Source organism: Scleropages formosus, chromosome 1 (genome assembly GCF_900964775.1).
Source record: "Scleropages formosus chromosome 1, fSclFor1.1, whole genome shotgun sequence".
NCBI lineage: Eukaryota > Metazoa > Chordata > Actinopteri > Osteoglossiformes > Osteoglossidae > Scleropages > Scleropages formosus.
The window spans coordinates 40,190,793-40,202,891 of NC_041806.1; the positions used below are offsets into that span (position 1 = coordinate 40,190,793).

The window sequence follows — 12,099 nt, forward strand, 5'->3', positions numbered from 1 at the left end:
TGCATTATTGATTTGCACTTCTCACACATCAGGATCTGGCTGTGGCGCTTAGCTTTAATTGACCTCTCAGTACATTTGTCCACAGGAAGCCTGTCTCCTTTTAATTCCTTGAACAAGCTGCTGATCGATTAAAAACCGGCCTTTGCCAGCATCTCATTTAAAGTTTGGCTCATTCACAGATGTCAGAGAATCAGGGCTGAAGAGAATCACAGTAAAGGCAGAGTGGGATGCCTTCCAGCACCTTTCTAGAAATATTAAAAGGCTTTTGTTTTTGTTTTTCCGTTCGTTCCTTTTTGTTTTACGTTCATTCAGTCATAGGCATGGAGTTGCGTAAAAGACTACGGTTTCTTCCAGGGAGTATTGCTGAGAATGCGGTTTTGCTGACAGCACGGCGAAGTTCCCGCCTTTCTCTTAATAGCAAAACCAACCAACAAAAAGAGTGCTTAATTTATTTAGCGAGAAGTCACTCCGACAACCATCGTAGCGGCACCCGAACAAGCAATTTGACAAATTTACCTAGCCAGAGGTCTCAGGCCAAGGATGTGAAACCCAGCAGATTGTGGAGACCGGAAGAGAGGTCATCAAAGAGTGTTTTCGGGGAGGACGGCCGCCTGGCCGTCACTCGGGGTGGTAATCCAGAACCAGTGCTTTGGCAACTATTAAAAAACGGCAGAGAAGACTGACTGCAAGCCCTGCGAAAGGAGCATTAATTAAGCTTGACACTGAATTTGTCTTTCGCTTAAAATTTCTGAAGGAACTTCTGCCCATCAACACCATGCAAAACCTGTATTCCAGCACAATGCTAAATCTGGGGGCCTTATCATACTTCTTGCTGGTTTTCCCTCATTCCCAAGTGTTCTTTATTTCACTGGAGGCACCCAGTTCAGTGGCAGCCTTTAATATCCAATGTGGGACTTGAAGAACCTCAGCTTTCATAAATCTTGTGCCGCATGGAAGGTTTCGAGCGCAGAAAGTTATAAAGGTAAGGACACAGGAGATAGCCGGAACCTTTGCTCGGTCGACGTATAGCGTCTCAGTTAAACTTTTCATAGACTCTTCACTGTGCAACGGCCACGGGGTGCCTCTCGCAAAGCTACAGCAATGTTTATTTGTGTGCACTTGCACCCCACAGAAAGCGAGCCAAGGCCATTAGTTATATGCTCAGCAGGAGCCAGCGCTGTACAGCAGTCTGGTTAATATCCCAGATAGTCTCGAGTGAAAAACGACTTTTGCACTAATGCAAGGGTCAAGCAGAGAAAACAAATGGTGTTTATTTCGTTGTCCAGTTACCCTCCGTCCGTCCGGCTCGTGAAGTTCCTGGCTTGGCCTGAGAGGCTTCCTCCCCCGTTTCTGTAACCATCTGCAGTCAGACCTTTATCTCCCTGTTAAAGCAGTCAGTTCTGACCCAGTTTTCCTTATAGTATTGGAGGCAAAGACTTGGAGCGATGCTTAAAGGCCTGAGCTCGACACCAGATTGCTGCAAGTGTGAATCTGCGACTGGATACTGCAGCTGTGGTTTTATAACAGCCTAAACATGAGGGCGGCGAAAGCTTTCCACCGAAATTTTGGCTTTGAAAGCAAACACTTGAGCTTCAGTTCACTTGATACTAATTAAACCTGGGCATCTTACGGGATTACAGATATTCAGCAGATGCATCCAGTTTGAACGATGAACCTCGGTGCAGCAAGTGGTAGGTAACAAACTAGGTTTACTTGAGAGTCGCACGTCTGCAGCCATGGCTCTTTCTCTTAATGTAATGCATAAATGGTACTTTTGCTGAGATGTACGTCTCTTTGGACAAAAGCGCCTGCTAAATGAATAAATGTAAATGTAAATGTTTGACATGCAGGAGGGGCTTTTTAATGAGTCTGTCTATCGGCACTGTCTGGTTGCTTTCTAGGGCAGGGTTCAGAGTGCGCTCCTCTGTGAGTCAAAATGTACTCGGCAGTGAAGGTTGAAGAGACAGCTGAAACCTTTGAGTGAGAGTACCGTGGGCTGGCGCGAAGGAGTAGGACGAATCGACAGCACTTCACGGCACACTGATCCACTTGACCTAGAAGAGTGCGGAGAGATAAAAGAGAGGGAGAGAGACAAGGGAGATAGAAAGAGATCATAAAATAAAGAGATTTTTGTCTTTCTTCTTGGCCTAACAGGGAGAAACAGACAGTGTGATGCAAATGTGACAACGTTGTCGTCACTTTGGCCTCGCTTGCCGCCCTCTCTGGAAAGCGGAATGGGAGTGTGGTTTGTGTCTACGCCGATATCTGTCGGCCTCTATGAAATGCTGTCCAACTCCGTCCCTAATATTATGGACGATGTCCCAGATGTATCCAATATGTGGATTTGGGATATAAAAAGACATGATGATAACGATGATAAACGCTGCTCACTCTAAAATATTTTAGCGTGCATCAGGCAAATAAAATGATGTTTTCAAAGTATTTACTGTCATCTTAGTGTCCGTTGAACGGCATGAATGTCGCCACAGGCTATGGAAAGGTTTTCTGTCAGAAATCGTACTGTCTTGGCCCGGTATTACCGTTACATCACTTTCCTATTTAAAACGCTAACTTTGTCCTGTTAACAGCTGTGTGGTTTTGACACAAAGGCTCCACTTCCCTGAACTGTTTTTACTAGGAATCAGGGAGCGCTGCCGGAGAAGCTGAGCCGCCTGACTGACGAGATTACCCGGCGGTTGCGGAGATGGGCTCCTGCCATCTGCCAAGGGGGACCTGATTCTGAGTGAGTTGAAAATCTACTCATGCACGGTTTAAGCGCAGCAGCTAAAGTTGAAAGCGAGCAACCGCGGAGGAGCACCGCTGCTGTCCCTTTCCTTTACCTTATGCAACCTTGATTCGCTCCGATCAAATCCAGCTGCAAACGCGCAGGGCAGCAAAAAGGAGCTAAACAACGCAAGCGAAACGAGGTTCCTCGCAAAGACAGACGAGGTTTAGCGCGGGCAGAACTTTGCGAGGCCTCTTGAACACGTGGAAGTGATTTCTTCACTAGGTTAACGACAAACAGCCGTGCAGTCAGCATGGGCCTGGCTGTGGGAGTTTATCACTCTGCAGTATGTACGGCATGAGGAGAAGAAACCACGTCTGCCAGCTCTCGACTCACTAATCCGTGCTTCGCCTCGCTGGAAGTAGTTTCGGCCACAGGGTCCAGGAAGAGTGTGTTTGTTTGCAGTGGGAGCAGCTTGTAGATCATTTGAATACATGCAACGTTTCCAGTGTGGGCCACGTCAACGACTTGATAATATCAACATTTCAGTCTATGTCTCACATCCCACCTGATATCCATATAAGGGCAAAATGGAAGACTGCAAGTCAAATTCGGCTCGACTGAGTCAAAAGTTCATGTGCTCGGTACTAATGGAGGATAAATAGGTTTAGGACAATGGAGACATTTACACCCTCTCCTCATTGCCCATGATGTCAGCACAGTGCCTGGGCTGACTTGTAGGTCAATACTCAGTATCTTCGCTAGGCTGAACTGCAGGTCATTGTGTTTTTAAAGCACACGTAGCCACCCAAAGACACACTTAAATGTCCCATTAAAAAAAATTTAGTGAATTAAAAAACTCACTTCTTTGACAGCTGGAAATCTAAACCAGCTCTGGCTGAATTTTTTTTTTTTTAAGCAACACACCCAAAGAAAAATATCAGTTTGAAAAGTAGCAGCTGCACAGCTTTGATGTTGGGAGTATTTTTTGTTTTTATTTTTTATTTATTTTTACATTTTATGACCCTTCCTCAATGTATCATCGGCATGCTGTCAACATAGATTCATGCTGTAACATTAAATTTCATTATTAGGCCATTTAAAATGAAACTAATTTGAAGCCTGTGCTGTGAAGGGTGAACCATATTTCACTAAATTCGCTGCAGGCAAAAAAGACATCACCTCCAAAACAGCCTTCATTTACTCATTTGCATAGTTGCATTGTTTTTTTAGTTTTTTACCAAAGAACTGAGAATACATCAATGTCTATATTTCACTTTGATTACATTTAAGAGTCAAAGCAATGATATAGCTTAATGCATATTTTATTTGACTTCAGATCTTCTACTCTAATTTCCTCTTCTCAAACAGACGTAAATGAATGTCATCAGTACATTTAGTGGCAGTGCCAGGTTGCATTTTGTAACTCACAAATGGCATATAAAATGTGCTGAATCAACAGCCTATCTACTTGGCATTGAAATGTAGAGTGGTGAGTATTTAATTAAATTGGCTAAAGGTCATGTATATAATATCTACGGATGGGAAATAATGCAAACTCAGTCCTACCAATACTGGAAATATAGTGACTGGACAAAAGTATATCAAATACACATTGATCAGTGATTGCACCAAGTGTTACACTCTGCATCTGAAGAAAAGTACCATCGTGACGTTACATGAAGACATATCTTTGATTGGACAGTTGATAATTGTGATCTCCGCTGTATCGTACTGAATAAGTAGTAGGAAGGCCTTTTCCCAGCCGACTGAGATCTGGTACGTGGATTGATTGCTCAATTTAAATTCAAATTTATGAATGCGTTGTCACAGTTCCCAGGTATCCTAATAGTTGGGCGAAACACATGGTATGCTGAACTCTATACTTGAACCTTAGGGTCTGTGCCCATCCTACCTGGTGTATACCCTGATATGTTTATTTTGTGTCTTCCATTCCACACATTTGGTCAGCTACATGATGCTTTCATGGCTGCACCGACGTGCACACAAAGTTCACTTCCATTTCCAGTTAATCACCACAGAGTGGCCTGTTTGGCACCCAGAACCCCCTTGTCTTAGAACAGCCAACATGAGTTTCATCCAGGAAGCAGCTGCCGTCCCTGTGCTGAGCAGGAGCTGTCTGATCTGAGGGTCCCGTGGCTGCATTTCAGAGGCCCAGGACTCCTGTAGATGCCCATCTGATTCAGTCATTTCATTTGCTTGTGAATGTCTTTCTTGACACACAGAAGCAGCTTTCAGTCTTGCACTGCAACACCCTGGATCCAGTTGCTGTTTCAGGCCATTCGTAACACCCAGCTGACAGTGTTTGAACACAGCTGCTCTGCTACTTATTTCAGTAACACTGTTTAGTTAAAGTACTACATAAACAGTTTTCTTTCCATGATCATATCAGATTTTTTGTGTATCCAGCAGTGACATTGTCTGCTATGAAACATCTGTTAAGCTGTATATTTCTTATTCAAGAGTTGCTTGCATGCTTTTCCCCAGTCCTCAGTGTGGATTTCACATTTAATCTGATGTTATTGCAGAACTTTGTGTTTAGTTCGGCATGTTGGGGATTTCAGAGTTGTCTCATCATGGGGTTATCATGGGGCTTTGCTTCCAAAGTGCGAAAGACCACATTCTGGCATTAGTTCCTCTCTGTGTATTCCTCTCCACATATGTGTCATGACCCCTTCCAAAAAAGATCTCACCTTTCCATCTTTGTTTATGTGAGAGATTTTCCTGTTGACTAATTCTACCACACAAAATGTAACTTTTGCATTTTTCCTACAGTATTGTCATCACATCACTAAGTATGGAAGCATTTGGACACGAGTTCTCATGTAAGTAATACGGTCTCAGAAATGCTCTGGTGTTCTCTGACTTTCCCAGATCGGTCAAGTTATCCAAGTCTTGACCCACCTTTTTGATTCATTCCTCTAAACTTGAAGCCAGCAGTGGACGGGAAACTTGGAGTCCCCTTGAGTTGGGTGGGTTTCTGTCTTTACCAGTGGTGCGTAGGTTTTAAAGCCAGGTGTTCACCTGCATATGGGGGTGCGGTGGCGCAGTGGGTTGGACCACAGTCCTGCTCTCCAGTGGGTCTGGGGTTTGAGTCCCGCTGGGGGTGCCTTGCGATGGACTGGTGTCCCATCCTGGGTGTGTCCCCCCCCCCCGGCCTTACGCCCTGTGTTACCGGGTAGGCTCCGGTTCCCTGCGACCCTGTGTGGGGGAGTGTGGTGGCGCAGTGGGTTGGACCATAGGCCTGCTCTCTGGTGGGTCTGGGGTTTGAGTCCTGCTTGGGGTGCCTTGTGATGGACTGGCATCCTGTCCTGGGTGTGTCCCCTCCCCTCTGGCCTTACGCCCTGTGTTACCGGGTAGGCTCCTGTGACCCTGTATGGGACAAGTGGTTCTAAAAGTGTGTGTGTTCACCTGCAATTCAGAGTTTACACTGAAAGTGCACTTCTTACTAAAGCACAGTAAGGCATTACTCTGAGTTGGCTGCAGATCAACCCACACCAGCCTGCCACTCAGCAGACAACCCTGACACAGCTCAAAGTGAGGGGTAAACATTGATTGGGACTTGTCAATAAAAGCATTAGTATTTCTTGTTATGTACATCCTGTTATTCGTGTTGGACTTTGTGGTCATTCATTTTGTTTTCTTTAGGTATTGAGGCGCAACGGAGCATTGAATCTCAATGAGTAAGGGTAGAGATGCCAAGCGTCTGTCATGAAAGCCACATCTCTGTGATGGATAGACAATGAATGCAGAGACAATCAAACACAGTCTATACGGAGCCCAGTGGTGTGTGTCATTCAATCAAAGTGCTGGGACTTTGCCCATGTTGGTTCTACGGGCTCTGTCCCTCTCTCTCTCTCACTCACTCCCCATGTTATAATAACAATGACATTCAGGAGGAGGACAAGCATCCAACAAGCAGAGTATTTGCTGATAACTGACCTAGCCTTGAAGTCTGCATACTCATCAGACTCTAGAAAAACATTATTCAGATGATGATGAAAGTGAATGATAGCAGAGTCAACAAATATCACAATAAGACATCATGCCTTTTTTCAGTGCCTCGGTACTGGCTGAGCACAAAGTAAATACTTCCGTTTTCACACACACACACTTTCTGAACCTCTTGTCCCACACGGGGTCGCGGGGAACCGGAGCCTACAAGGCAACACAGGGCATAAGGCCGGAAGGGACGCCAGTCCATCGCAAGGCACCCCAAGCGGGACTCAAACCCCAGACCCAATGGAGAGCAGGACCTGGTCCAACCCACTGCACCACCGCACCCCCCCCCCCCCTTCACTTCCGTTTTGCTCATAACTAAATGGTTACAGACTGGCGTTGAATGGAAAAATGAGAGAATTTTAGTACTTATTTGTTAAGCCTCTCTGCTAATAGATTTCGTGAATGCATAGCATTATTGTCTGATGCAAATTCTGTGACTAAATTAAATTTTCATTTTTAATCACAAGTGGAGTTTATTAATAGGTTTCAGCATATGGTTTGCTCAAAATTGAACACAACTTATCAACACATTAAGAATTTACCACATTAATTTGAAATTTTGTCCTCTTTAGGGTGGGGTTTTACAGCATTAATGATTTGGTGTTCTTGATTAATAGTGAATTAGACAAATATACTACGGTACTGGCTTGGAGATTAAGGAAGAGCATGTTTCATAAGTGTCAGGGACTTGGCTAAAGTGTGTTGTACATAATTCTAGAGTGCTGAAAGGTTTGCACTCTTAGGTTCCTGGGAGGATTTGGGAGAGAGGCTTAGCTTCCGAGGTAAAGCTGGCAGTCTATCCAGACTCATACTAGCTTGAGGGAAAGCAGAGTGTGTCGAGAAAACTGTGCTATCCCAGAAACGATGTGGAAAGATTTCACGAACCCCTAACTTTTCTGAAATCAGTGCCTTTAGTTCAAGCACTGCTCCCATTTTAAGTAATTTAAGTATTTCTTTCTCTGGATAAAGCAGGAAACAATTGGTGGTAATGGACTGGCCATCTGCCCAGCTTCAACTAGTAGTGATGACAACAAAAACACACACTGAAGGCAATTTCAAACACAAGAAATGCATATTGCCTTCGGTGTTGTGCTCGCTACAGCTCGTCTATCCCTTTAATTAGTACAAAAATGCATTCAGCATCAAAATAAATTCAAACCAAGAAACATCTGCCGTTATGCTAAGATTTCCTTTTCACTACAGAATATAAAAGCTTATATGATAATTTTGGGACATTGAGTCGCAATCATTTTTTTTTTTTTTTTAAATCTCTCGCTCCACCTAATGCTACTGTAGGAGTTGCCATAGTGAATTGGCTCCAGGCAACTTTCCCGCATGAAAAGCATTGAACCACAGGACATTTTCTGGCCCAAAGAATCCCCCTGCATTTTTAATGAGAGCCCCTGCTTGCTTCTCCCCTCTGCTCTCCGCGTTCAGACCGGGTTTGCTTAATCACACGGTTTATCCCTCACCTTCCTCTGACAGGTCGGGGAGAACGGGGAGGATCAGGTAGCTCTTCAGGGAGAGAGGAGGCATGGCAGGGAAACGACATTCAATACCAGAACTTTAAACGTCTTTTTTTCTTTCGTGTCTTTTGGGTTTAAAGGAGGGAGATTAAATCAAAGGAGATGAATGCGAGACAACTGTCACATTTGCCGTTTGCCACAGACAGATTTACTGTACCTATTTTGCTCATCGCTACAGCAGGTCTGCCCTTTTATTCTGGGCGACTCAAAGAGCCAATGTGATACCTGGTCTTTATGACTCAGCCCTTTCTAGATGACCTTTGCTCTTTTCATCCGATCAAGCTGGCATATTTAAATTATGATTTATATCCTACTCTCCGCATATGGAAACGTAATGCTGTTAGATGGCTGCCTGATGATTCATAAATGAGCTTGCTTCATTAAATGATGAAGCAAGTCATCAAGGAAAAGTGACAAGGACAGCACAGAATCCTTCCAGGCTGGCCGCTCTGTGCCTGTGTCAGCGTCTGCTACGAAACCCGGGATTTTATATCCACCCTGACCACAGATTTGGAATTACTTGACATTACGAACAAATATTAATTTGCATACACAAGGCACAACGACATGATGATGATGACAATCAACACACATTCTGTTGATGATAAAGGACTGCGCTTGAAAAGGCTTACATTTCATTTTATTCGGTATGCCCAACATACTGCAGTTCTTTTTTAATAATCAGCAACTTTGAAATAATTTCTGTGCTGCACACTGACTGATTTGCCACCATGAGAGTTTGTTTAGTCAAGAAGTGCTTTGTAAACATAACTTGAGTGACTTGGTGTTAACATGGTGGAAACCACATGATTCTTTCATCTTTCCACATCATGTTACAAACAAATGAGATTAATGCCATACTGGCCAATCATACTTGATAAACAGCAATATATTAGTCAAAAGGAGACAAATTAGAACATTAAGACAGCTAGGAAGTTATATTTTAGATCCTTGTCGAGAACAAATAAAAACGACAGTATGTGGTCATGGTTACAAACCAGTTTGCTTACTGAAGACAGAAGCAGGGAGAAATTAGAAACTGATATTCAAGAGCTTTCAGAAAAAAGAAGTATAATGCTATTGTATTCTTTGCAGTCTGGAAGCTGAAGGGTTTTGATACATGATGCTGATCTCCTTCATTGCTCTCTTCGGTGACCTTAGTGCTGAGTGACAGATGTAAGCAGGACCTTTGACCTCATGACTGGTCTCACCACAGGAAGCGATATCTGGCCCGAGGGTGACAAGAGGTTCTCAGGCACTCCTTCTTCTGAACAGGTTCACCCAACTAATTGCAAAATGCACTAGAGGTTTAGCATTTCAGATTGCAATTAAATGACAGCTTCTGTTACAGGAATTATATTGATGCATTTTCAGCTCTTGTAACCATAGTTGGAGTCTTTGTTGCCCACTGCCTTGAAGGAATCCTAAAGGTCAACTTTTAACTTGTTGGGTGGATGATGTGCTTTGAAACCCACCAGTTCTGTAATTTGACCTTCTTGAAGCCCAGGAAAATTCTTATGTCCTGCATGCCTTCTAACTCTCTGCCTACGGTACATGTGTCCACTTTTCATGTGTGTCCATTATTACTTGTGCTACTGACATTCGCTGTCTCCTGAGGTCAGTGTTTCTCCTAGGCTTCAGCTGTGCTTCTTTTCTACAAGTAGTGTGTAAATTCACGAAATCCCGCACTTCATGACATCAATTTATTTATTTTTTTTCTGTGGGGAACTTTATCTATCCTGTCTTTAGAGGAAATCACAAGTGTGTGCAGAATTTTTTTTACGGTGGTGGCAGTAAACAGCAATGCAAAACAGCTTGAAATAGAAACAGATTAAAGGCAGAACGAAAAACCCACAAATACATATTTTTGGAAGATATTTGCATGCTTTTTGTTTTTGTTTTTTGGGGGGCTTTTCTGAAGCTTTTTTTAAAGAGCTGTAACAGGCTTGGGCCTGCAGGGTACAGTGCTGTAGATACTACCTCTTAGATGAGGCACAGGGGGGTGTATTTTAATACCGCTCTCTCAAGGAAGACAATTCAGCGTAGTGGGTGGTTCAATTATTTATAGGAGAGACTATAATATAAAAATTCATTGGTTTCACCTTTCTTTATCAATCAGGTGCCCTTGCTGGAAAGACCAACGGAAACCTGGAATAATTTGCACGTGTATGTCTTGCAGTCACAATTCATTTACAGCAACTTGACTCGAGAAACAGGGAAATCAAAGTTGCAGGTGACAGGCTGGACATTGTCTTGAACCCTGCGGAAAGCTTGGATTTACAATACGTCCAAGACATTGAGCCCTTAGCTTGACGACTACCGTCTGAATGTCCGTGAGCACAAGGGGAGTGGTGGGAGTCAAAGCCCTGCTGGTTAGTGTCAGCAGGGGGGAGCCAGACAGCTGGGCATATGGCAGACTGGGAGGCTGAGCTGTCAGAAAGCCGATGTTTTCCAAGGGACCTGTGAGATGAATATCAAGCAAGCAGATGTCTGTCTCTGCTAAGGCAAAGGCACATGGGGAGAGAACCAAATGGGTGCTGGAATCAGAACTGGAATGTGCACTGGGCCCCGCACTGCGATCTTCATAGGGATTTAGGGTGTATGCATTGTCCATGCAGGCGTCTGTGATCTATGCAGCGTAATATTACAGATGCAGCCTCTCTTCTCCCTTCCATACACCATGTCATGAGTAATGAGTAGGGAGCCATCACCACCCCATGCTGAATTTTTATAATCATATATATATATATATGATTGTAATATATATAGGTTACAGTGGTAATAGAAATGTATACTTATCAAATTTATGATCTGCCACATATGCCACTGTTTGTGAAAACATCCCACTGTTTGTGTGTGCAGCTATAGGCCTGCTCTGTTGCTACCAGCACAAAGAGTAATGTTCTTGGTTTTTGATGAGATAACCCCAATAAGCTTGCTTTATTTATTTCTAATTGAAGGATGCAGCTATTTTTCATTCTTGTTTTAGGTGTCTTGCAGCCTGAACTGGGCTGTGTTTGGAAACGAACCGAGACAAGAAAAAAGAAGAGAAAAGAACTTCCCTCTCTTCATCTGAAAAAAGCAAAATCTGCATATTTGTAACAACTCCAACCTTTTCTCTGAGTAGAGGTCAGTACTAACCAGTGACGCCGGTGAAGTAAAGTATCCATGCGTAACAGTGATATGATTGTTAAATAAATAAAGAGTACAATGAACCACTGAACATGTAACAAAGCACAAAAAAAAGCTGCAGATGGGAACTCCATGGTTTCATCTTGTTTATTGAGAGATTGAGTCAAAACACACCTTGTATGGTAGGAAAAAAACGAACTCTGCACAGGGGACTGCTATGCCATTACGTGGCAGGTTCCTGAAGTTTAGACCTCACGCTCAGCTGTAACAGAATTATTCTTACATTATTACTAACATTATAATGAATTAATCATTTATAATTACATTATTACATTTATGAACAAAACCGAAAGCACAAAAACATGTTCATTATTGTCAGTATTTGGACTGCAAACAATCACCACATAATTTGAGGAACCTCTTCACTGTTAGTTATGATCTAACGCACGTAATTACTACTATTGCCACTGCTTGGCCGCTATTTTTGCTACAGCACACACATTCAAACCTGTTTTTTTTTTCCTGCATTTGGACTGTTTCCAGCAGCAGGGCCCTTTTTAGGACTTGAAATGGAAAAAAAAATCATGGTTACAAGATAACGTCTTTAACAACCTATACCCCTCCTGTATTGAATGCATCTTAAGGTAATTAAAAGGTATATAAAAAAACATATTTATAAGTATAGGCTTCATT

At 43.1% G+C, this 12,099-nt stretch overlaps 1 long non-coding RNA gene across 1 annotated transcript; it reads left to right on the top strand.

Annotated features, from left to right (window-relative positions):
- Nucleotides 1-2,670: 2,670 nt before the first annotated feature.
- Nucleotides 2,671-11,328, top strand: LOC108929280 (uncharacterized). The gene is made up of 3 exons (XR_001965732.2): nt 2,671-2,743; nt 5,522-5,571; nt 11,264-11,328. It is a non-coding gene; the product is annotated as an uncharacterized LOC108929280 (long non-coding RNA).
- The last annotated feature ends 771 nt before the right edge of the window (nt 11,329-12,099 follow it).